The sequence below is a fragment of the Podarcis gaigeae genome, assembly GCF_964106915.1.
Source record: "Podarcis gaigeae genome assembly, chromosome: 9".
Classification (NCBI taxonomy): Eukaryota; Metazoa; Chordata; class Lepidosauria; order Squamata; family Lacertidae; genus Podarcis; species Podarcis gaigeae.
The window spans coordinates 30030571-30055320 of NC_139685.1; the positions used below are offsets into that span (position 1 = coordinate 30030571).

Consider the following 24750-nt stretch of genomic DNA (forward strand, 5'->3'; position numbering starts at 1 on the left):
CCCAGTCAGTGCAACATTGAAATACATTATATTGTATTGGCAATGCAGCACTGTTATGACATCATCACAGTCATACAACCTATCACAGCTGATTGGAAAGTTAGTAAACTTTTTAAAAAACTCTTCTTTTGGCAATGACAAACAATCCTTCACTTTAAAAGCTTGTTGCTTTGTAACTTTTTGCCTCTTTGGGGCAAATGCCTCTGGGGCAAATGTTGATACAAACCAAGCTTTCACCTGCATTTTTGAGGAACAATTGTTTGATACCCTGGAAGTTTATTTCTAATATAATGGGATGCTATTATGAAGGAAAGTATCCACCACATCTTCAATTGCTTTGTGTGCCGAGATCCTGCCGGGGACTACTTGGGGAAAAGAAATCCCTCTCATATTCACTTCCTCTCATGAATTGCTTTCCTTTTCTTCTCACTGTGAAATGGCCTATGGCTAAATTGTCAATAAATTCACTGTTGCAGATTGCCTCTGCAGCAGAAGCAGCATGAGGCTGGAAATATAGAAGCAGCCAAGAACTCAGCACTTTGATGGTGGTGTTCCACTGCCCTAGGAGAGGCCTCTGTGGGCCAATCATGCGCGTATCTTACAGCCTCACGTCTCTTCTTATTCTTCCTGTGTTGCCCATTTAGCTTTCTCAACCATAATAGTAGGAGGCAGAATTCCCAATGAAACAAGCTCTACTTCTCTTAGATACATTGGAGCCTTAGCTCAGACTGAAGCCTAATACAGGTATGAAGAGAGGTTCTGCTGCACTGTGATCCTCCCACAACTTTCTCAAACTCCAAATGCAAAAGCAGGGACACAGGAGCAAAGCATCCAAGGAAGGAGAAAACTGAGATAAACACATGTGTCTCTGTCTGACTATCACACACACAGACATTTTGTGAAACTTGATTACTTGAAACAGGAGTAACCTTAGGTTAGGACTTATTCCAGTGACTGTCTATGGCTGGATCTACATTGATCTTCTAAACGGTATTAAAAAACAACGTTCTATAACATTTATAATGGCAGTTTCCCTTTGCTGGTGGGTCGCTGCTCTGTAGCACCCTCTGGTGTCACATTTTAATAACACAATTTTAACGTTATAAACCACGAGTGTAGATGTGCCCCAAGTCTTCCAAAGACACAGAATAGAATCAGGGCCCAAGCGCCATTTTTGGGTCCAGTGCAAACTTGTAATATACCTCTTCACCTTGCCCAACATAGTGATCCCATCCCATACATATAATTTCACAAGCACTGAAATAGAAGTGTGTTTTATCTTTAAGATGCCATTTTCTACATTTCTAAAATTATACCGTGGTCCACATTGGGGCTTTTCTTCCATGCCTGCAACCACACACACCCTGACTTTGTGCTTCTAGCATGAAGAAGACTTCTACTGATCTTTTTTCACTGGTGGAACTAAAGTCACCTTCCGTCAACCCTCTTCCACTGACACTTTCTGGCTCCAGTCCTACGTATTCATCGCCCCTTTAATTTTGATAAACTGCCTTGAAATAACGGATGAAAGGCAGTACATACATGTTTTAAATAAAATAAATGAAATCCCCTCCCCACCATAGCTGTAGCCTTTATAATCAGTGTGGCATTTATGTAGAATTTGTAATTCCTTCAGGGAACAGCCAGCACATTAGTAAAAAGAGGAACAAAGGGAAAAGAAATGTACTGACGGCACGAACTGTGTTGGAGGGGTGAGGGACGACAACAAGGTTTCCTCTTCTTTATTATTTTTGAAAGGAACTCAAGTAGCCCTTCTGGCAGCTCCTCTCCAACCCTTCACTTCCATTTGATAGGCAGATGAGATAGAGATTTTATTAGAATGAAGTGAACCATCAATAATTAGCTTGTGGCAAGTCAGCAAAGAACTGTGCAATGTAATATGCCTGGGCATAGCAGATTAAGGCTTGACACCTGTGAAATTATGAAAATAATGAAAATTAATAGCTTCCTGGTATTGCGATGGCTGTTCCTCTTTTTCTGTAAATTGTCTACTTGCTGTACGTCAAAAACAATACACAACAGAAGGTTTTGTTTTGTTTTTTAAAGCCACAACTGCTCAGCAAAGAAACTGAAGTTTGATATTTTGCATCTCTTTCCTTCGGTCCTTATTGATGGTATCTTCAGCTAGTTATTTTCCATTGCATCTGCCAGGAAAATTCATGCCTGGGTATTACAAGAGGAATTTTAAACACAATCTATAAGCATGTTGTGTATGTGCCTTACTTCTACTTAAAATTAATGTGTTAGAAACTTTCAGGAGACACAGTTAGGATTGATTTTAAAACACCTTTTTATACATGGTGCCTGCTTGTTTTGGCATTTGAAATGGAGCTGGAATCAGTTCCATCAGAAGCAGCGAAGGCTTGTTCCGTACCACCTCCAACATCCTGACAATTATCGCTTGCCTTTGGGTTTTCAAATCTATATTTGAATTAAAATGTATATTTGAATTTAAAATACAGCAGCGTGGGATCTCTTTATCTGCTTATTAGGGGTTCTGAGTTGCCACAGCTCAGTTTGTATCCTAGCTGTGTCTAGTCATTTAGTTTAAGGATATATAGGTTGTGGTATCTGTAGTGGTACAAAATAGTTAACGGTATCCCACCTACTGCAGTTATTCTGCACTGACGGTTTCAAAACTGCATTTCTTTAAAACAAGAAAGGGGAACTTGTAGACCTCCAAGTGTTGCTGGACTCCAACTCCCATCAGCTTCAGTCAGCATGGCCAGGGATGATGGGAGTTGTAGTCCAACAACGTTTAGAGGGCCCAGGCAGCATGAAGTACTACAGTAGCTCTTATGCTTTTATTCTGATCTGCTAAATCATTGCCTATCTGTGCACCAACCTCCATACCAAAAAGTATGCTAAGTTTGGGGTTGGTGCTCTACGGTTGTGGTGCTCCTTCAGCCTACAAAGGATTAAATTTATACTGGAACTCAGAATAGCTTTTTATTTGGTTTGGCATTTGGCAGCTAGGCTGAAGTATATTTTTACCTATGAAGATGACACTGATTTCTGCTTAAAATTGTCTTTAATGTGAGATCTGCCTTGCCCGAAATGGGCATTCAATTTCATTTCTGCATCATGTCCTGCATTAGTAGCACAGAGAAAGACTGAGAGGGATTTTCTGTGCTGTTGAGCACAAACTGATGTGAAAACAGCCTAAATGGATAATGTAGGGTATGCATGTGGAAGGGATTTTAATGTTACATTTTGCTAAGTATAATATTTTTAAATGAGTGTGTTTCAAAATTGTTTTGTTGATTGGGTTTAGGATACTTTGTACCCCTTCCAGATCCTCCGAGGGTAGGCAGGTAGAAACTGATTTTTAGATTTCATCAACACCCGTTGATCTTTTTCTTTTGTCAAATCTCCAGTCAACACAGTTCTGCTGATCTCTTGAAAATTGATCATTTGCTACAATCCAGTGCTTAGCTATTTTCACATTAATTACATAGCTTTTCCTCTGTCTCCATGGCTAGTGATTTCCCTTAATAATCTATTTGGCCAGGCTTTTGGTCTTGACTTGGGATTTGTGCCAGTTTGGATGTAAGGAGTCAGCCATTGGTGTGGTTGTGCATAAAGCCTTAGTGGTATACACAGGCAAATCTGTGATTTAACATTGCCGTGGAGAGAAAATGCTATGGTTAAAGTATCTTTCTCCAAAGAAACCAAGGATTTTTCATATTGCAATGTCTCATGCGCTGACTGCCAATAGCAGGATTTCAAGCAAATCCCAGAACAGCAAAACCTTTTCTGCACATTTTCCAAAATCCAAAATATAAACTCCTGCTTCTTTATTATTGCTGACAACAACCAAGGAAGAAACAGTGTCCTATCCTACTTGATTAGAGAGATCAGTATGTAAAATTGATGTTCTGCAGTAGTGAGCGATGTGCCAATGAATGCAACAAAGCATTTAAACAAAAGATTTGGTCTGACTCAAAATGAAATAGATCCAAGTGGAACAAGTTGGAAATCCTGATGTGGAATTATGCCCTTTTGCAAGTTCGGGGTGTTACAAGACACAGCTTATTCCCTTATCTACACCTTCCACCTGTGTTGAGAGAAGAATGTGACATTTAATCCAAACAATGGTTCAGGTGAAATCTGTGGAACAACAGCGGTGGGCAGAATATGGGAAAGCTCTGGAAATGCCTCTGTTTACATGCTCAGCAAAGGCAATGACAAGCTGAAATGCATAAGCAGTAGAGCCCACATGTTAATCTTTATAAAGGAAAAAAAATTAAAGAGCAAAACAATTAATTTAGCTGTTAACTCTCCTTCTAGCAACGTATCCCAAAAGCAAACCAGTTCTGTCTAACCATCTCTTCTGTCTGAAGAATAGTGCTAAGGGCAAACTTTGAGCGAGATGGATGGAAGTAAATGAAATAAGATTTAATATAGATAAATGTAAGGTAATACACCTGGGAAAAAATAATAATCAACAAGGATACAAAAATGGGAGGTTGTTGTTTGGAAAACAGCAATACAGGAAAGGCCTGGAAGCCAGGAAATAATTAATTACTTCAGCTATGAACCCAAAGTACAACATTGCTGCGAAAATGGAATAGCATCCCAAGGCTTAAAGGGTACGTTTGGTTTTTCTGCATTTGTATAATAAAAACATAGAAAAGGCAAACTTTAATGTCATTGGCACCACATAAACAGCACTGTGAAAAGAATTATAAAGACTGTTATTTTGCTGCAGAGAAGATTCTCCACATGCCTACTGTGGTTTATTAATTTAAAATTGCTATTGCTTTGTGAACCAGCAGCCATTCTTTTTCCTCCATGTGCTCCAAACTGCAGATTGTTATAAAGCTGGTCTGTATATTCAATACCCAATTCAAGACAAATCCCAATAAAGAAATTTGAGTACCTGCTTGTAGATCAACCTAGGGCACTTCTGTGACTCTGAAAAAAAATATGATGTGATTAGCGAGTGGAATGTCTGTTACCAGGAAATTAAAGATGGCATTTCAGAAGCCCCTTTTTCTTTTTCTCAGGGCAAGTGGGGACCCACATGAGTCACCATAACAAACATGGGAAGGGTGAGACAAAGGAGCAAAAGAAGCTTTGCAATATGAAGAAAGGAAATTGCAACATGTAGGCAAGCTCTGCCTAGGCTCATTAGCATCATTTACTGGAACGACACATGGCAAAAGGGGGGGGGGTTCCAGTAACAGCTGTGACCAGTTGGATCCAGCAAAGAGGCTGAATCCTCACCTCATGAAAGCGCACCTGTTTCACAGGCCAACTTTCATAGGTGGGCGTCACCATGCGCCAGCCATTTATCACAATGACATCAGGTTACCCGTTTTTCTTTGCCTGCATGGTTTAGAAATCAAACTGCACAAAGGCATGCAAACCCTGTTTTCAACAAAGGTCGACACCTTTCCCTACCCCACTCCTGATGGAATATATTTATGTCTTTGTAAAATGGAATTGGGATGCGGGTGGCGCTGTGGGTTAAACTACTGAGCCTAGGACTTGCCGATCAGAAGGTTGGCAGTTCAAATCCCCGCCACGGGGTGAGCTCCCGTTGCTCGGTCCCTGTTCCTGCCAACCTAGCAGTTCGAAAGCACATCAAGCGCAAATAGATAAATAGGTACCACTCTGGCAGGAAGGTAAACGGCATCTCCGTGTGCTGCTCTGGTTTGCCAGAAGCGACGTAGTCATGCTGGCCACATGATCCAGAAGCTGTCTGCGGACAAACGGCAGCTCCCTCAGCCTATAGAGCGAGATGAGAGCGCAACCCCAGAGTCGTCCGTGACTGGGCCTAACGGTCAGGGGTACCTTTACCTTAAAATGAAATTTGGGTTTCTGTGTCAAAAACAATATTTGCACCAAACTCTTGTACCACCCCCCATCTTAGATTTCATAACTTTTCACAAGGTAGTTTCAGTTTGTCTCTTAATACCTCTGAGTGAAATCATGGGCTGTGTGCATAGAATACATTTAAAGCACACACCCTACCCTTAAGAACACTGGGAACTGTAGTTTATCCTCCACAGAGCTAAAGTTCCCAGCACTCTTAACAAACTTTAGTTCCCAGGTTATTTTTAGGGGGGAGTGCTTTTAAATGTTCTTTAAATGTATAGTGCGTACACAGCCATAAATAATAGCTCTGTGACTTCATCTTCAAACAAGCATGTATCAATGAATACATAGCAAGCACACCCATATATGTTTTGGTGTGCGCCAGAACATTCTGTTTTTGTCTTTGTCCATGGAGTTTTCTTGGCAGGGATACTTGCCGGTTCCTGCTCCAGGTGGATCACGTTTCCTGCGGGAGGCAGTGGAAGACAGGAGTGCCTGGCGTGCTCTGGTCCATGGGGTCACGAAGAGTCGGACACGACTAAACAACAAGAACATTCTGGAGGGGCCAGAATCTGTCTGGGTGGAAGATCCTCAAATCGGGTGGTCTTAGTACAGTATACTTATGCTGTAGCACCCTGCTTGTGGTTAACGCTTAGCTGGAATGAAATATTCAACGCAGCAATAGAGAAATTAAAATAATAATTTATTTGTCAGACAAATAAATGAGAGGCTCAGTGGTATATGGTTACCAAGCTCTGGCCTGGCCTCTTGCCATCCTGGCCAGCACTTATATTCCCTTAATCCAGCCCCCTTTGCTCCTCCTGTGGCTGCCTCTGTCCAATCAGCCTGGTTGAAATTCCTATTGGCTGTTTGGTAGAACCAATCACAAAAGATACACCCACAAAAGATACACCCACTTCCTTGCCCTTATAAGGGAGACAAAGAGCTATATATGTGACAAATAAGTAATAATATATCTTACATGGAATCTTAATTACCAGCTCACCTCTTGCCCTCCTTGCCCTATTGCCTTCTAAAACAAATGTTTAATCTTACATTTTTATGTTCAACAGATGTCAAGGATCTTGAGTTTCACATCAATATTGAAAGATTTCCTTCATTTGAAAGTTTCTAAACAAATGCCTGACAACCATATATATCAAGAGTGCTTGGATGGCGTCTTCTGTCTAGCAGGGGGGCTAGGCTGGTGGCTGACTTAATTTCAGGATAAATACAACTCTTACAACCATATGAAATAAGAATCTAGCATTCCTTAAATCCTTTGCATAATTACATTTAAGCCAATATATTTAAGCTAATATATTTCATTCACTTATCATAGGTAGCCTTTTAAAAGAATAAAGCCTTTGTAAAGTAAAAAGGAACTCAGTAAAAAACAGCTTTTAAAAAGAAGCCTCTTCAGTTTACACCTCCCCCCTTTCCCCCTCCTTTCCCAGCCAGCTAGATGCTTCTCCCATTAGCTCTTCCCAACAGCTTTAGAAAATTTCCCAAAAATGCTCTCTTTTCTTCTAGCCAAGCCAGTTGCCTTTTTCACTGCTCTTGGCCTTTCAACCTTGGAAAGAAGATCTGGCTCATTTTACTGAGAGGCACATTGGTATTATTTTACTATTTACCCTTGCCTTTAATTGTGTTTTCTCAGTCTGCAAGGGCAGCATATGTAATTCTCCCTTTTTATGACTTTGAGAATTGTTTTTCTACTATAAATCAATGGGGCCCCCTTGTCTTAGGAGAAAAACCTCTTGCCAAGGTTCTTTCTGCCTGGCATGAAACATTTGAAAATCTAAGCCCATTTAATTTAGGAACCTGATCAAGATATAAGCCAATATAAGTCTTGATTAAAAATGCAGTCTATATTCAGATGCCACATTCCCCCCTTTCAAGCTCAAGGACCTTCATCCCAAATGTCCTTGATAGCTTGACCTTCATCATATTCCTGAGGTAAAGCTCTGTATAGGGCCATGATATGAGGTAGAGTTTCATTTGAAACCATCTTGCTAATTGTACTTCTAAAACATGAAATGATACATGGCATCATACACAAAACCATTACCACTACTGTCAAGAAAAACAAGCAAGACAATAGTATCCCTTTGAGTCCTGTGACATTAGGTAACCAATTGGTGAGCCATCCCATATCCCATCCTTCCCATGTTTGTACTGGGACATGTGCTATATTCTCCATCTTTGTGGCCAACACACGGATTGCCTCACCATTATCTGAAATGTTAAAGCAACAGGCATTCCCTGTCAAGTTCAAGACTCCACATAGGCCTCCCTGCCTGGCAAGTACATAATCCATTCCCATTTTCAGCTGCAAAATGGCGGCTCTACTTTCATCCAACTGTTGTGCAATAAGTCTCAAACTCTGGGCCGTTGCATTGGTTACAAGTTCCACTACTGCTTGCAATCGAATTATTCTGTTTAGATTATAAATAGGATCCCGTGCCCCTTGTATGAGCTCACCAGGATTCCAGGAGGCAGGATCATAATAGGCTATAATGCGCTCTGGCGGCCAATCATCAGTACCACTCCAACTTTGGGTACTTCCTCCTGCTATATGAGAAATATCAGCATTCCTTCGTGTTCGCCTGGCCAAACTAGTGGGCATAATCCACATTGGTGGTAAAACCCAACCCAAGAAACAAGTCCCACTCCATTTGGAAGGGAGCTTTTTGTATGCCCATTCTCCACATATCCACCACAACCATCGGGTCTGAGGTTTTTGGTACGTGGAGTACAGAAGGCGAAATACCAAAAGAGGTAGAGAGTTCACAGTGCAGTATGTTAGATTGCCTTTTTCTGTCACAGTTATGTTCCACACCACTTTCCATGCGTGAATAAAAGGAGGTGCACAGGGCAAGGTATTCCGAGTTCGATAGGTAGTACCGTGTGCCCAGGTATGACTATTCTTAATATAATCCCAAGTATAGTGACAATGAGAAGAGCCTATCATGGGAGAATCAGCTGCATCTGATGATTTATGTACACAGAATTCCCCTTGTACAGGTATAACTCGTAATGGTTTAGTTGAGTTCCATCCGGGGAAATTCTGTATTTCTGTTTGGTGTGGCATTTCGCTTACCATACCAATGGCATCTAATGGTATCGGTAATAAGGGCATACCTCCCTCTGAATCATCTGGCCCAAGAGAGCAAACAAGGCAATTGGTCCTATTTGCAACATTGGCTACCATTTCAGCTAAACCTACCCACATATTGTGGTCATGGCTGAATCCATATTTAGCCAATTTGGTCAGATTCAAGGACCCTTCCCCTTCCCAAGGGATCAGGATTAATAATAAAATCATGTTGATGTCTAGTATATGCATTCCTTCCACAAAAGATTACCTTATTGTGATAGCAAATAATTATTAGCCCCAATATAATTCCCCCAGTGACAGAAATGGGGAACCACCAAGACCAAAACATATATCCCGAGGATCCCCAATGAGTAATATCTCTGATAATTGTTCCACAAGGGGGCAGTCAATCAATTGTATTAGAGAATCTTTCCGTTCACAGTCGCTGGTTCAGACGCTCCTCAAGCTTCAGGCGTGCGCAGGTCAGCCAGCTTCCAGGTTGTGGCTGCAGCAGGCCGGTCGTCAAATGTTGCCCGTGACCTAGCCCGTTCCCGGTAGGGCTAGATACAGGGGTTTTTGGAGAGAGTTAGTTTTAAAGGATTAGAGGGGTCACCTTTGCACGTCCAACTGCCTTCTGACTTCTTCAAACGAGAGTGATGAATCCAGGGGGTCACCTCAGCTACCTTCACCGCTGTTGGAGTAGAGAGCAAGACGGTGTAAGGTCCACGCCACTTTGGTGCAAGTGGATCACGTTTCCACTCTTTCACCCATACGCTATCGCCAGCCTGGAACTGATGAATCGGCTCGGCAATGCTGCACGGCGTGCGTTCGAGGGCCCACCTGTTAAGAGAAACAAAAACACGGGAGAGAGATTGCACTTGTCCCTGTGTCACATGATCTCCTATTTGTTTAAGGTCAGCTGGAATATCCTGAACAAAGGAGGGCGGTCTCCCATACAGGAGCTCAAAAGGTGACAACTTAAGTCTTTTCGTGGGTGCACACCGAACACGAAACAGTGTTATGGGTAACACATCTACCCATCCCAATCCCGTTTCCTGGGTTAATTTTGCCAATTGGGTTTTCAGAGTCCGATTCATTCTTTCAGTTTTCCCTGAACTCTGAGGCCTATATGCTGCATGCAGTCTCCATTTTACTTGTAGGACTCGACATACATCTTGTACTACTTGATCAATGAACGCTGGCCCATTATCACTTCCAATGCATCTAGGTAATCCAAACCTTGGGATCAATTCAGTGAGGAGTCTCTTAGTTACCTCTCGTGCCTTTTCAGTTCGGGTGGGAAAAGCTTCAACCCATCCGGTAAGAGTATCTACAAACACAAGGAGATACTTGAATCCCTTAGAAGGGACCAGCTCTGTGAAGTCCACAATTAGACTTTCCATGGGGACATATCCCACATGTTGAATTCCAGGAGGTTGTACTGGTCCCTGCCTGGGATTGTTTTTAGCACAAAGAACACATTTCTGTGAAATGCAAGTTGCTAATTGTGATAGATTAATAATATACAACTTCCGACTGAGACTCTCTCTGGTTGCAGTACCGCCAAGGTGAGTAGATTCATGATAATTTCTTACAATTGTGCCTGCTAGATGATGAGGTACATAAATCCTATTGTCCGGCAGGATCATCCAACCGTCCTTCACAACCGCTCCTTCCTGTTCAGCCCACTTCCTCTCTTCTGGGGTATAGTGAGGTTTAACTTCTTCTGGAACTACCTCTGGTATGAGGGCTGCTATAAATCCTCCCACAGGCTTTTGGGCTGCCTCTCGGGCTGCTTTGTCAGCAGCATGATTTCCTCTGGTTATTGGATCCCTTCCTCGTCCATGACCTTTGCAGTGCATTACAGCAATCTGTTCTGGAGCCCATACTGCTTCTAACAGGATTTCTACTTCAGGTCCATATTTCAAGGCCTTCCCGTGGGCTCCTATTAGACCTCTTTCTTTCCATAGAGCTCCATGTGCATGCAGGGTTAAGAAGGCATATTTAGAATCAGTATAGATGTTTGCCTTACATCCAGCTGCCAATTGCAGAGCTCTAGTTAAGCCTATAAGTTCAGCCTTTTGTGCTGATGTGCCAGCAGGCAAAGCTTCAGCTTCCACAACTTCCTCATTGGTGACCACAGCATATCCTGCTCGTCTGGCACCTTCATGCAGGTAACTGCTACCATCCGTATAATATACAACATCTGGATTTTTCAATGGTTCATCTTTCAGATCAGGTCTACTGGAATAAACTTCATCCATTATTTGGAGACAATCATGTGATTCTTCATCATCTACCTCTGGCAGAGGCAGCAGAGTCGCTGGATTGAGCATATTCACTACTCGTAGATGAATCCTGGGATTTTCACACAATAGGCCTTGGTATCTAGCCATCCTTGGGTTCGTTAGCCAATAACTACCCTTATATTCCATGAGTGTCAGAACAGCATGAGGTACATTCACATACATCGTCTGGCCGAAGGTAAATTTATCAGCTTCTTTGACAAGGCTTGCAGTGGCCGCTACTGCCCTTAGGCATGGAGGCCATCCTTTTGCTACTGAGTCCAATTGTTTAGACAAATAAGCTACTGGGCGGTTCCAACTTCCTAATCTCTGGGTCAGGACTGCAGCTGCAATCCCATTCTGTTCATGTACATACAGCTGAAAGGGTTTTTCCGAATTAGGCAATCCAAGGGCTGGGGCCTCCATAAGTCGTTGTTTGATAACTAAAAAGGCTTGTTTCTGCTCAGGTCCCCATACGAATGGGTCCTTTTCTGCACCTCGAGTGCTTTCATGTAAGGGCTTGGCCAGACTGCTGAAATCAGGTATCCATAGTCTACAAAACCCTGCTGTTCCCAGGAATCCTCTAAGTTGTTTTCTTGTGGTAGGTTCCTTGATAAGGCAAATAGCTTCTTTCCTCTCTGGTCTCAATGCTCGTTGTTGGTGTGAGATGTCAAAGCCCAAATATTTGACCTTTTCTAAACATAACTGTGCCTTTTTCTGGGAAACTCGGTAGCCAGCTTCCCAGAGCAAGTGGAGCAGTTCCTCTGTCCCTTCTTTACAGGTATTAAAATCCTTTGCCGCTAATATAAGGTCATCTACATATTGCAGAACCACCTTTTCTCCCGGTATTGAGGGGTAACTTGTTAGATCCCTCGCCAAGGCAGTGCCAAATAAAGTTGGGGAATTTTTAAATCCCTGGGGCAATCTTGTCCAGGTTAGCTGGCCTTTTGTTCCTGTCAAAGGGTCTTCCCACTGGAAGGCAAATATAGGTTGGCTCTGTGGTGCCAGCCGGCAACAGAAGAATGCATCTTTCAAGTCCAATACAGTAAAAAATGTTGCTTCTGGTGGGATCAAACTCAACAAGGTATATGGGTTTGGTACATTTGGGTGCAAGGTCTCGATAGCCTGGTTTACGAGCCTCAAGTCCTGCACTGGCCTGTATTCATCTGTCCCAGGTTTTCGAACAGGCAAAAGGGGTGTGTTCCATTCTGATTGGCAAGGCTTAAGCAGACCATATTTTAATAGGCGGTCCAAATGTTTCTGGATGCCCTCTGCTGCTCGCCGGGGTAAGGGATATTGCTTTACAGATACGGGGGTAGCCATAGGTTTTAGGGTTACTACAATTGGAGCTATATTCTTAGCCATTCCTGGTGGGCTATTTTCGGCCCATACTCCTGGTGGCACCTGTAGAGTTCGGAGGAGCTTGTTTAATTCTGTATCCAATGTGGGTTGGACTTGCAGGGCTGACATTAGGCGCCATGATTGTTCCTTAGGTACTGAGAGGGTAATTATTCCTGCTGCTTTTGATGGCAGTTTCATTTCTGGACCTCGAGGAGTGAAGGTGATTTGGGCCTGCAATTTGGACAGCATATCTCTGCCTAAGAGAGGTATTGGACACTCAGGTATATACAAAAACTGATGGGTTAAACGATGTCCCCCAATCTGGCATTCCAAAGGTTGGAGGAAAGACCTCTTAGCTGACTGTCCAGTGGCACTTTTAATGACTACACTTTTGGATGCCTTTTTCTGCAATAGTTCTGGGAGTACTGAGTATTCAGCCCCAGTATCAATCATAAAGTCTATTAAATGGCTCCCTAATTGAATCGTGACCGTGGGCTCCTGGAAGCCTAACTTTATGGAGTCCGGTCGTTCCTAGTCTTGAGTAAAATCCTCTTCTGCCAGTCCAATGAAATTGTCTCTATTCTGTCCTTGTCCTGGTCTCTGATATCTTCCATTTCGGATCATTCCCCGTCCCCGTCCCTGGTTTCTTGGGCCGGAGCCTGGGCCTGGGCCTGGGCCTGGGCCTGGGCGTACTTCTTCCAACCTCAGGGGTTCAGGACACTCCCGCTTCCAATGACCCTCCTTCTTGCAATTTGCACATTGATTCCTTCCCAGTGGTGGATTCCTTCCTCGCCCTCTCCCTCCATTTAAGGGGCGGTGGTCTTGCTTCACTGCTGTGGCTAGCATTACCATCTTTTCCTTCTGCCACTTCTTCTTCTCTTGCTTCTCAGCCTCATCCCTATTCCGATAAACTCGGCGTGCAATGGCCATAATTTGGCTCATCAGCATCCCTTCCCATCCTTCTGATTTCTGAATTTTCTTACGAATATCAGAAGCGCACTGGGCCACAAATGTAGCAGTAATCATTCTGCTGTTTTCAGGGGCTTCAGGGTCAAAAGGAGTCCATATACGATAGGCTTCTTGCAGCCTCTCTAAAAAGTCTCCTGGACTCTCATTTGGTTTCTGTTCTACTTCTGAGACTTTAGACATATTAGTGGGCTTCTGGCATGCCCTGCGGATACCTTGCACAAGTGTCTGGCGGTAGGTGGTAAGTCTGGCCAGGTGAATTCCATTGTTTGGATCCCAATTAGGATCTTCCAAGGGAAAGTTATCTTGGAGATGACGGTCAATATTAAAAATATTTCCCACTCTGGCCTGCTCACGCAAATATATCTGTGCCTTTTCAATTATGTCTCTCCTTTCCTCAGTGGTGAAAAGAGTATTTAGGAGCTGGCGACAATCTGTCCAAGTAGGGCTATGAGTATTTACTATTGAAGTCACCAAGTCCATCATAGCCTGAGGTTTTTCTGCGAAAGATGGGGTGTGTGTTTTCCAATTCATCAAATCTGTAGTTGTGAATGGAATATATTGCAGGGTCGAAGTTCGAGGTGGCCGTGGTCCGGGTTGCCCATTAACCAGCGCAGGCTCCTCAAGTGCATCAAATACTCTTCTAAGAGGGGCTACTACGTGATCTTTCTCTTCACTTTGCTCTAGGGGCCTCAAATCATAGGGGATGGTATTTGTCCCAAGGCGTTCTTTTAGCAGCTTTATACGCCTGGCTGTATTGCTTGCTGACCGATTAAGGTCTCCCTGTAACTTCTGTAATAATTCTCTAGGACTTGGATGTACAGGGGTTTGGGGTGGGCAATCAGTTGTTCCACTAAAGGAGACTGTAGATGCAGGTCTATTAGGAGTCACAGGTGGAATAACCACTTCTGCTTGGGCTTTATTATAGGACTCCAATGCCTCCTGAAGATATTTATCATAATCTATCAAGGAATCAAGCTCTGTGACTCCACTCCCATTATTCATTCCACTTTCTTGCCTTGGGGTTACAACTGGCGGAGTGTTTGAATTAAGCTCCCTTCGATGTGGAGCATAGGGTGGAGGTGGAAGCACCTCTTCCTCTGGTCCCTCAAAAATGGGTTTGAGTTTATTTGGCAAGATTCCTTTCCTAGCATCGGCTTTTATAGCCAATAATTTGCATCGTTTGACTTTGCATTCCCTTATCCATGGAGGATTTTTATTTAATGTGCTCAGCCAGGAATCTATATATGGAAATTGTTCTGGGCACCCTCCAGTTTCTTTGGCGATATTAGACCAAAGTTTGCTTACTAAATTTATATCAAAAGTTCCCTGAGATGGCCATTCAGTATTTTGTTTCGGCCATTCTAGTTCACATAACGTTCTCAAGCGCTCTGGCGTCATTTTGACTCCATATGCCCCTGAGAAGGCTTTCTTAAAATTATTTAACATACACTCAAGAGGTGTATTTTCCCCCTTTGAACCCCCAACTCCCATTGTATGGCCCTGTGAAGTATCCACTCAGTCACTCACAGACGCGCTTTGTGGGTTTCCTTGCCTAGTGAAGTCGCCTTACTAGGAACCGAAGTACTGCCCACTCCACACTCAGGTCAGCTACAGATTGCTCTGTACTTTCTCACACATACAATGCGCTAGATACTTCACCACACTCTACCTCCCAATTTTCCCTTTTCCTCCACCAGACCAACATCTGATGTACCCAACCACCTAGCGTACTCAGTTTCCCCTTACTGAGACGCAGAAGTTTGATCAAGACTTCTCTTCCTCCCAATTAATTGGAGGGCCAAAAATCCCTTTGTGCACTTACCCTTGGTTGGTTCCCTGTTTCCCCCGGTCCGTCGCCGCCAGTGAGCAGGGTATCAGACAGACGAGTCTTCTGCGTTCCCCCTGGAAAAATTTACCAGTGCGCGCTGGGTAAGCAGTGGTCCTCTCTCTTGTACCCTGCCCAGTAGGGCGAAGGGGCTGCGTTCCAGCAGACCACTTATCCGAGTCACAGTGGCACCATAAAATGTAGCACCCTGCTTGTGGTTAACGCTTAGCTGGAATGAAATATTCAACGCAGCAATAGAGAAATTAAAATAATAATTTATTTGTCAGACAAATAAATGAGAGGCTCAGTGGTATATGGTTACCAAGCTCTGGCCTGGCCTCTTGCCATCCTGGCCAGCACTTATATTCCCTTAATCCAGCCCCCTTTGCTCCTCCTGTGGCTGCCTCTGTCCAATCAGCCTGGTTGAAATTCCTATTGGCTGTTTGGTAGAACCAATCACAAAAGATACACCCACAAAAGATACACCCACTTCCTTGCCCTTATAAGGGAGACAAAGAGCTATATATGTGACAAATAAGTAATAATATATCTTACATGGAATCTTAATTACCAGCTCACCTCTTGCCCTCCTTGCCCTATTGCCTTCTAAAACAAATGTTTAATCTTACATTTTTATGTTCAACAGATGTCAAGGATCTTGAGTTTCACATCAATATTGAAAGATTTCCTTCATTTGAAAGTTTCTAAACAAATGCCTGACAACCATATATATCAAGAGTGCTTGGATGGCGTCTTCTGTCTAGCAGGGGGGCTAGGCTGGTGGCTGACTTAATTTCAGGATAAATACAACTCTTACAACCATATGAAATAAGAATCTAGCATTCCTTAAATCCTTTGCATAATTACATTTAAGCCAATATATTTAAGCTAATATATTTCATTCACTTATCATAGGTAGCCTTTTAAAAGAATAAAGCCTTTGTAAAGTAAAAAGGAACTCAGTAAAAAACAGCTTTTAAAAAGAAGCCTCTTCAGTTTACACCTCCCCCCTTTCCCCCTCCTTTCCCAGCCAGCTAGATGCTTCTCCCATTAGCTCTTCCCAACAGCTTTAGAAAATTTCCCAAAAATGCTCTCTTTTCTTCTAGCCAAGCCAGTTGCCTTTTTCACTGCTCTTGGCCTTTCAACCTTGGAAAGAAGATCTGGCTCATTTTACTGAGAGGCACATTGGTATTATTTTACTATTTACCCTTGCCTTTAATTGTGTTTTCTCAGTCTGCAAGGGCAGCATATGTAATTCTCCCTTTTTATGACTTTGAGAATTGTTTTTCTACTATAAATCAATGGGGCCCCCTTGTCTTAGGAGAAAAACCTCTTGCCAAGGTTCTTTCTGCCTGGCATGAAACATTTGAAAATCTAAGCCCATTTAATTTAGGAACCTGATCAAGATATAAGCCAATATAAGTCTTGATTAAAAATGCAGTCTATATTCAGATGCCACAATGCAAGCAGATGACTCTCTTCAAAGCTTTACAGTTAGGGCACCTTCACATGACACTTGGGTGCTATAGCTTGCTTCTAGAAGGCAAGCATCTTTAGCATGGGCAGAATGCAGCCAATCCGTCTTTAACAGTATGTCCTGCTCCACAGCAGTCAGCTCCACAAAGTCAGATAAGGATAACTGAGAAGAAAGAACATCTGTTGGTGATGTGCTAGAGCCACTGCAGACAGGAAGGATATCAAAGGATATACAATTACTCTATGAAGTCTATAAAGCCAGTATTCTATCCTTCAAACGCTCTCACAGTGGCATCTTCTGTTTTAAATCTATGATATTACTGATAACACTAATCGAACAACATGTCTAAAAAACATAGATTGCAAACTTTTCATTAACAGCAACAACAATATTAATGCACAATGGGAACGATTTTCCTTCGTTAATTAAGGAATGGTCAGTTGATTATAAGCAAGAAAATGGCCTAAGTTGAATTCATTCAATTTTGTTGTATAGAACAAACCATGGCTGGGTAATTTATGGTTGTCAACTGTGGGCCCCAAGTTTAATAAAGTCAGAAGAAAGAGGGATTCTATCCCAGCTCTGTTCACTGACTGGGAAAGCCAAAAAGAGGCTTTCAAGAAAATGAAAAGTTCTGATTGATGACAATAAAACAGATTTTATGCAAAGTCCTTTTCATAGTGTATGATCTTCTCCCACATGTACCAAGCAATTAGGGCTGTCTTGTAGTAAATTTGTGGCCTTATAAATTGTAGTCCCTGTGAGTCTTCAATGAAAGACAAATAAAGTTGTCTGTTTTACAGTCAGATAAGGCTTTTCTGTGTTTGGATTATTAATTGTGTATGCCTAGCTATCTAGACAGCTTGGACAAGAGCTCTTTTTATATGATGTAGCGTGAAACAAAATATTTATGGTAGAGCAGTGTTCTTGAACAAAAACCCTAGCTTTACCTTAACTACTGCCTGGGTTTTCAGAGGATAATAATAATAAAGTTTGGGTAAACTGTGTGTCTGTTCACACACACACACATACAGACACACAAATTAATTCCCTTGTCTCCTTCAGTGTTTGCTGCATTCTAATACTAGATACACAACAATGTTTTTTCAAAGTTGGCTCCTCACAGTCTGTTCCTCTTGTCCAGTTAAAATGGCTGACACTATGGCCTTCCTCATATGATTCCAAGCTGGTCATTATCCTGTAATCATCTACAGGGCCAGCTCTATAGTTAGGCACAGTGAGGTAGATAGTGTCAGCTGGCAAGTTTTTGGGGTGCTATTAATTGGGGAGAAAATTTATGACTTACTTTTATTTTGCTATCATTTTTACACTACAGTATTGGGGACATCATTTTGACCTTCTCCCTCAGGGTCCAAAATGTCTTGGGTCGTATCTGCTAGGCAAGCAGCAAGACACCAAAAATGCTAAAATATTGAATTGTAACATTAAAAGAAGCTTAACTTTGACAGACGCAGTGAAATTTCCAAATTCACTGTGCAATGTCTTCATTTATTCGCAACAACATGCCCAAATAAATCCTCAAGCAACCATACAGGAAAACCCTCAATACAATGCAACAACACTGTACTAATGGCAACTCATTTCTTCTCCTAGACTATAATCAATGACAGTTCGGGAGAATCACCTCTCTCTCCTGAGATTTTGCCGGTTAGTGGTCTAGAATAGCCTTTTCCAACTTGATGATGCTCTCTGGAAGTTTGGGACTACAACCTCCATCAACCCAAGCCAGCGTGGCCAATGGTAATGATGACACATGAAGCACGGAAGTCACAGTCCAGAGCTCTGAAATCAAGTAAATATAGGTTTCATGTGATGTCACTTCCGGCAGGAACGGGCTATTGTTACTGATATGGGGTGGCGAATCACATTAAGTCATTTATTAATTATAAAGAAAAATCAGGACATGTACAGTATTTTTCGCCCCATAGGGTGCACCGGCCCATAGGACGCACCTAGGGTTTTTTTGGGGGGGGGGGAATAAAGGAAAAAAAAATATTTTCCCCCCAGGCGCAGGGCTGGGGCGGGGGAAGCCCAAACTTCCCCTGACCCCAGCCCCCAGAACAGGGGGCTCCCGCCGGGCTCCCACGCCTTGCGGATATCTGCCTGAAGCCCAAACCAGGTCGGGGGACAGCGGGATGGTGGCATTCCGCCTCCCCGCTGTCCCCCGAGCTTGTGGGGCTGGCGGAAGGGAGAAGCGCGCTTCTCCCCACCGCCTGCCTCCAAACCAGATCGAGGAACCAAAGCCCGGGGCACACTGTGCAGCGCGCCCCAGGCTTCGACATGCAGGCTGCTATCCACAAGCCTAGAGAGACCAACGGGAACTCCCGCGGGCTCCCAAGGCTTGCGGAGAGCTTCCTGAAGCCTGGAGAGTGAGAGGTGTTATGTATTGAAGTTCTCACCCAGGCCACCAGGAGTATTGTGTATGTAGTTTTCACTCAGGTCCACGTCAGTTATTTTAGGCGGGAAACCCTGGGTTGTTCTTGCTACAATGTTGACAGCCAGCTGCCTATAAAAGCAGGCCGGCTGAGCTGTTTGCTGTTCAGTTTCTATTCCAGCTTACAAAATAAAGAGCTGCTTGGAGAAATCGCTGTGTCGTCTGTCATGTCTACCCACAATTCAACACTGGCGACAAGGATGGGATCGATGGACATCAGAGCACAGCCAGACACGGCCACCCTCTGAGATGAGCTGAATCACGGAGCTGAAACACTGAGCGAAATCACGGAGCAGAACCAATACAGAGCTGACCGTTCTGGCTAGAGCACAGTGTACCATCCATCGCCTCCACGTCGGCATCGGAACTATGGCTTCACTCGTGCCTCTACCGCCGTTTGCCCCAGCCTCTGAATCCTGGGACTCCTACCTCGCTCGGTTTGACTGCTACCTCCAAGCAAATGAGCTGACAAGAGGGTCTGTAGAGCAGAAGCGGGGCCTCTCCTCAGCCTTTGTGGACCCGAAGTGTTCGCGACGGCCCGAGCATTGGTTGCGCCTCTAGCAGTCCAGGCAGCACCTTGGGACACGATTCAAGAGAAGCTCCGCAACCACTAAGCCCCAAAGCCGTCCGAGATTGCTGCCCGCCATGCGTTCTACCACTGGAACCAGGCAGAGGGGGAGTCAATCAACAACTACACCACCACCCTCCGACAGGCTGCAATGCACTGCGAGTTCCGAGACTTAGATGATGCCCTGATGGATCAAATCATCTGTGGGGTCCGGGACATCCGTCTGCAACGGCATCTTCTCGCCAAGCCAGACCTCACGCTGCAGAAAGCCACTGAGGAGGCCGTGGCCTCAGAAGCTGTTGAACTCTCCGCCCAGGAAATCCACAAGGCCAGTAGACCGTATTTAAAGGACTATGTTGTTGGACATGTAACACTGTTGGTCTAATGGAAGTAATGTGAAATGTAACCGATATGCTTTGTGCCTAATTGACCCATTACGTGTAGTGCTGTATATAAGGAAACCATTACGATTGTAACTAACGCCTTATCTCGGTGGGGAGGGGTGTTATGTATTGAAGTTCTCACCCAGGCCACCAGGAGTATTGTGTATGTAGTTTTCACTCAGGTCCACGTCAGTTATTTTAGGCGGGAAACCCTGGGTTGTTCTTGCTACAATGTTGACAGCCAGCTGCCTATAAAAGCAGGCCGGCTGAGCTGTTTGCTGTTCAGTTTCTATTCCAGCTTACAAAATAAAGAGCTGCTTGGCGAAATCGCTGTGACGTCTGTCATGTCTACCCACTATTCAACAAGAGGGGTCGGTGCGCACCGAGCCCTCTCGCTGTCCAGGCTTCAGCGAAAGCTTGCATTCGCCCCATAGGACGCACACACATTTCCCCTTCATTTTTGGAGGGGAAAAAGTGCGTCCTATAGGGCGAAAAATACGGTATTTGATGGTCATATTTTTGTTCCTAAAACGGTATTTATTTTTCAACACCTAAGAGCAGGAATTAATGTTCACTGTTTTACAGTGTGTGTGTCAGTGTGGAAGTGGACTCAGCAAGTGAAGGAATTGTATTTTGTTAACAGTGCTGGGAATTTTAGCGCTTTGATGGGTAAACTATAATTCCCACGACTCTTTGGAGGAAGCCATGTGCTTTAAACATGCTTCAGCGTGTGGTGTGGATGTGAGTTAGAGAGGGTCACGTGACTGAGTTTCATCTTGCTGATCTAATCTCTAATGATTCAGACAGAACTACTATGTACACATGCCCACCCCGCCAAGGAGAGCATTAAAGAGAAAAGGCTGTTCTCTCTTCTGAGAGCAATTAACAAGGGCTGGGTGGGTTTTTGTTTTTTTTTTGTTTAGAGGAAGGGATTACCTTTCCTATAGATAGGCAGTATATATCAGCTTTCCTTCTTGGTCATGGATTTTGGAATTCATACAAGTTGATGCCTAGTGCTCCATTTCTTCCCCTTCAAAAAAAAAAATAATTTTCTCTAACAATAAGAGAGCTGTGTTTATAAGAGGGTTTTTCTGAGGGTTATCTCTAAGCATGTGTGTTATCATGCTTTCCAGTTTATTATATTTCAAGGAAGTATTTTGCCCCCCCCTTCCTATAAGTAAGGCTTTTTCAGACACAAAGCAATTAAAACATTTCCCACACTATTTGTTATCAGTCACCCCCCCCACCCGTTTCCCCTCCCCCCACAAAAAGACTGTTCTAAAAAAGCATGGATAGGAATGAATAGGTAATGCCGTTCTCATAAAAGTAGCACAAAACAACATTACAGAACCCAGGGTAAATGGTACAATGTATGGCACCTTTGACTTGAAATAAAAAACATACTGAACTAAATAACCATGAATGATTTCAAGGCTGTGAGCCAGTGATAGTATCTAGCTTAGCTCCCCCCCGCCCCCCTTAGCGTGATATGAAACATCTGATTAATACTACTTTGTTACTCCCACAGAAAAGCTGACCAGAGATTACTTGTATTATATATCTTGGGTATTATATATAAACAGATATATGCCTGTATATACCGGTATACATACCACACTTGAATCTCATCCGTCCTCCAAGGAGATTGGGATAGTAGCACACATACAGGTCTTAACCCATTTGGTTCCCTAACCTGATTACCAGAGAATATTTAGATAGATATGGCTGAGATTAAACCTGTGACTTTATACCAGCAAATCATATGATTTTTGCATGGAGCATTGACTCCTCAGTTGAGTTTAGAGTGAGAATTTGAACTCCAGTTCTTAGCAACTTCTTGTCTTCTTGCCATTATAAGAGAACAAGGGAGGTATCCATGGTGAGTTTCAGAACCTCTTTCTCTAGAGAAATAGCACTGAAAGAGTGCTCCAAAAGTAGAATGGGAGAGTGGGGCTGCCCAGCTGTCCTTGATCTTGATGTTTCATGCCTCTTTGCTGGCCACCTGATGTCTGAAGAAGGGAATCTGGAACATTGCACAATCAGGCGTTCAGATAAACTGGAAGCCTACATGGGTAGAGCTCTATGTGCAAAGGCTCCCCTTAATCAGGCATCCATACTCAATGCATGAACATCCAGGAGGCACATGGCATTGGTGGTTGGGCTAGTAGCAAGACCCTCCTTCACACAGACATACATCTCAACACATCTGTTCTTAAAAGGCATAAAAAGTAGCTTTTCTTTGTTGTTGTTTAGTCATTTAGTCGTGTCTGACTCTTCGTGACCCCATGGACTAGAGCACGTCAGGCACGCCTGTCTTCCACTGCCTCCCGCAGTTTGGTCAAACTCATGTTGGTAGCGTCTATGACACTGTCCAACCATCTCGTCCTCTGTCATCCCCTTCTCCTTGTGCCCTCGATCTTTCCTAACATCAGGGTCTTTTCCAGGGAGTCTTCTCTTCTCATGAGGTGGCCAAAGTATTGGAGCCTCAGCTTCAGGATCTGTCCTTCCAGTGAGCACTCAGGGCTGATTTCCTTAAGAATGGATAGGTTTGATCTTCTTGCAGTCCATGGGACTCTCAAGAGTCTCCTCCAGCACCATAATTCTAAGGCACCATTTCTTCGGCGATCAGCCTTCTTTATGGTCCAGCTCTCACTTCCATACATCACTACTGGGAAAACCATAGCTTTAACTATACGGACCTTTGTTGGCAAGGTGATGTCTCTGCTTTTTAAGATGCTGTCTAGGTTTGTCATTGCTTTTCTCCCAAGGAGCAGGCATCTTTTAATTTTGAGAAATGCTGAAGGGTATGGTAGGATTTATCTATTTTCATTGGAGAAATGTTGAAGAGTATGAAGTAGGCAATATAATATTTGACTACAAAGTTTCATTTTTTAAAATAATACTTTTATTGATTTCCAACATAATTTACACAACAAAATATCTGACATAATTTATAACAAATAAAAAAAATCAGGCTGTTTCATAGCGAGATACACAGAAATCTGTTCTGAGAAGCAGGTTGCTTTTCTTCCCTGTATTAGAAACAGAAGCAGTCCTTGCTTGCTTGCTTGGCTGGCCAGATCTTGGATTGATGAGCCACCTGGGATGCTTCAGGCCAACACGGTATTCTGTTCAGCCAGGTTCGAGACGGAATTCAACATGGGGTACTTATGTTTGGTGAATCTGGGCACAGTTTACAAATGAGTTGTTGTCTGCATGTAGAAGCAAGAGAACTAGCAAAAGAAGTAACAGAGAACTGTACTTTTTGATGATAGCACACTTCAAAGCCCTGCGTGACTGTATTCCTCAATATATACTTAGACTTAACTGTTTTATTCACTTTGAACACTGCTTGATCTAATATCAACTGTGGTAACCCCATGTGGTGAGACACTTCCATTTCTGTAATCAGCAAGGAGACTTTATTCTCTTGACACAGCCAGGTTCTAATGCATCTTAAATTGCACACCCACTGATTTAACATGATATCCAAGAATGGCATCCTAACTCATTGCCTCTCACATGCAACCAGCCACTTCATCTTAACTCGCCATCCTCCCCCACCCTTTGGCACTGCTGACAGAAATGGGACAGGGGAAGGAAGGAAAAGAAATTCTCATTTAGACATGGAAAAAGAAAGCACACCAACTCAGCCAGGTTTTTGTATTTGTATGACTATCTGTTGCTGTTTTATTGCAAACCACACTGATGATTTCTGTAATGAAAAATATATAAAAGCAATATAAGTGTTTTCAATTAAAAATAAATGGACACCATCTTATTTGTTAATCTTATTCAGATTCTGTACTTGATTTCTCTCTCTCCCATTTATCAATGTATAATGCCTTTCTTTTTGCAGTTTAATGATCAGCAGTAATAAAACTGTTGGTAAATGTTTAAAAAGCAAGTGTTATCCCACACTTTCCAAGACATTTCCCCCTCATTTCCCTTATTGCAAGAAGCCCAATATTTGGGGAAGCTGGTTTGTTTTGCAAGACTTCCCAGTTAGCTAAAATTGTGCAACCTGAAGTTGCCAGCATGTGGCTGAGTCCCCCAAACCAGCAAGTCTGGAAGCGCCCTATGATGGGAAAAGCCACACCTGATGATATTATCAATTCTGTTCAACTCTTTCACACCAGAGCATGCTCTGAAGTCACATGATGCAGTAACCTTGCTGAAGCAGGTTCAGTATGTTGATAAAAGCCGCTAGGAAGCCATACAGATACCACCTTAAGCTCATGGAGTTAACATGGAATGGTGTGGTTAAGTGGTTCCTGGTTGGACTAGGAAGAGTTGGGATACCTATGTTCAAACCCCCACTCAGCCAGGATGCTCAATGAGCAATCCTTTGTGCCCCCCCCCAATTCTCATCCTTATGGAGGTGGAAACTAGATCTGACCCACATTTGGGTAATTAAAAAAAGATTTGGATGGGCACCCAGATTCAAAATGCAGGGCTTTGTACATTCTTCAGCAGGAGAGAGCCCCCAACAGAGTTAAAAAC

General features: G+C 43.2%; 1 long non-coding RNA gene across 1 annotated transcript; it reads right to left on the reverse strand.

The window, feature by feature from the left end:
* Positions 1–1328: 1328 nt before the first annotated feature.
* On the reverse strand, positions 1329–18622 carry LOC310851992. The gene is made up of 3 exons (XR_014567939.1): positions 18487–18622; positions 4904–4938; positions 1329–1932 (listed from the first exon to the last, which is right to left on the reverse strand). It is a non-coding gene; the product is annotated as an uncharacterized lncRNA (long non-coding RNA).
* Between the last annotated feature and the right edge of the window lie 6128 nt (positions 18623–24750).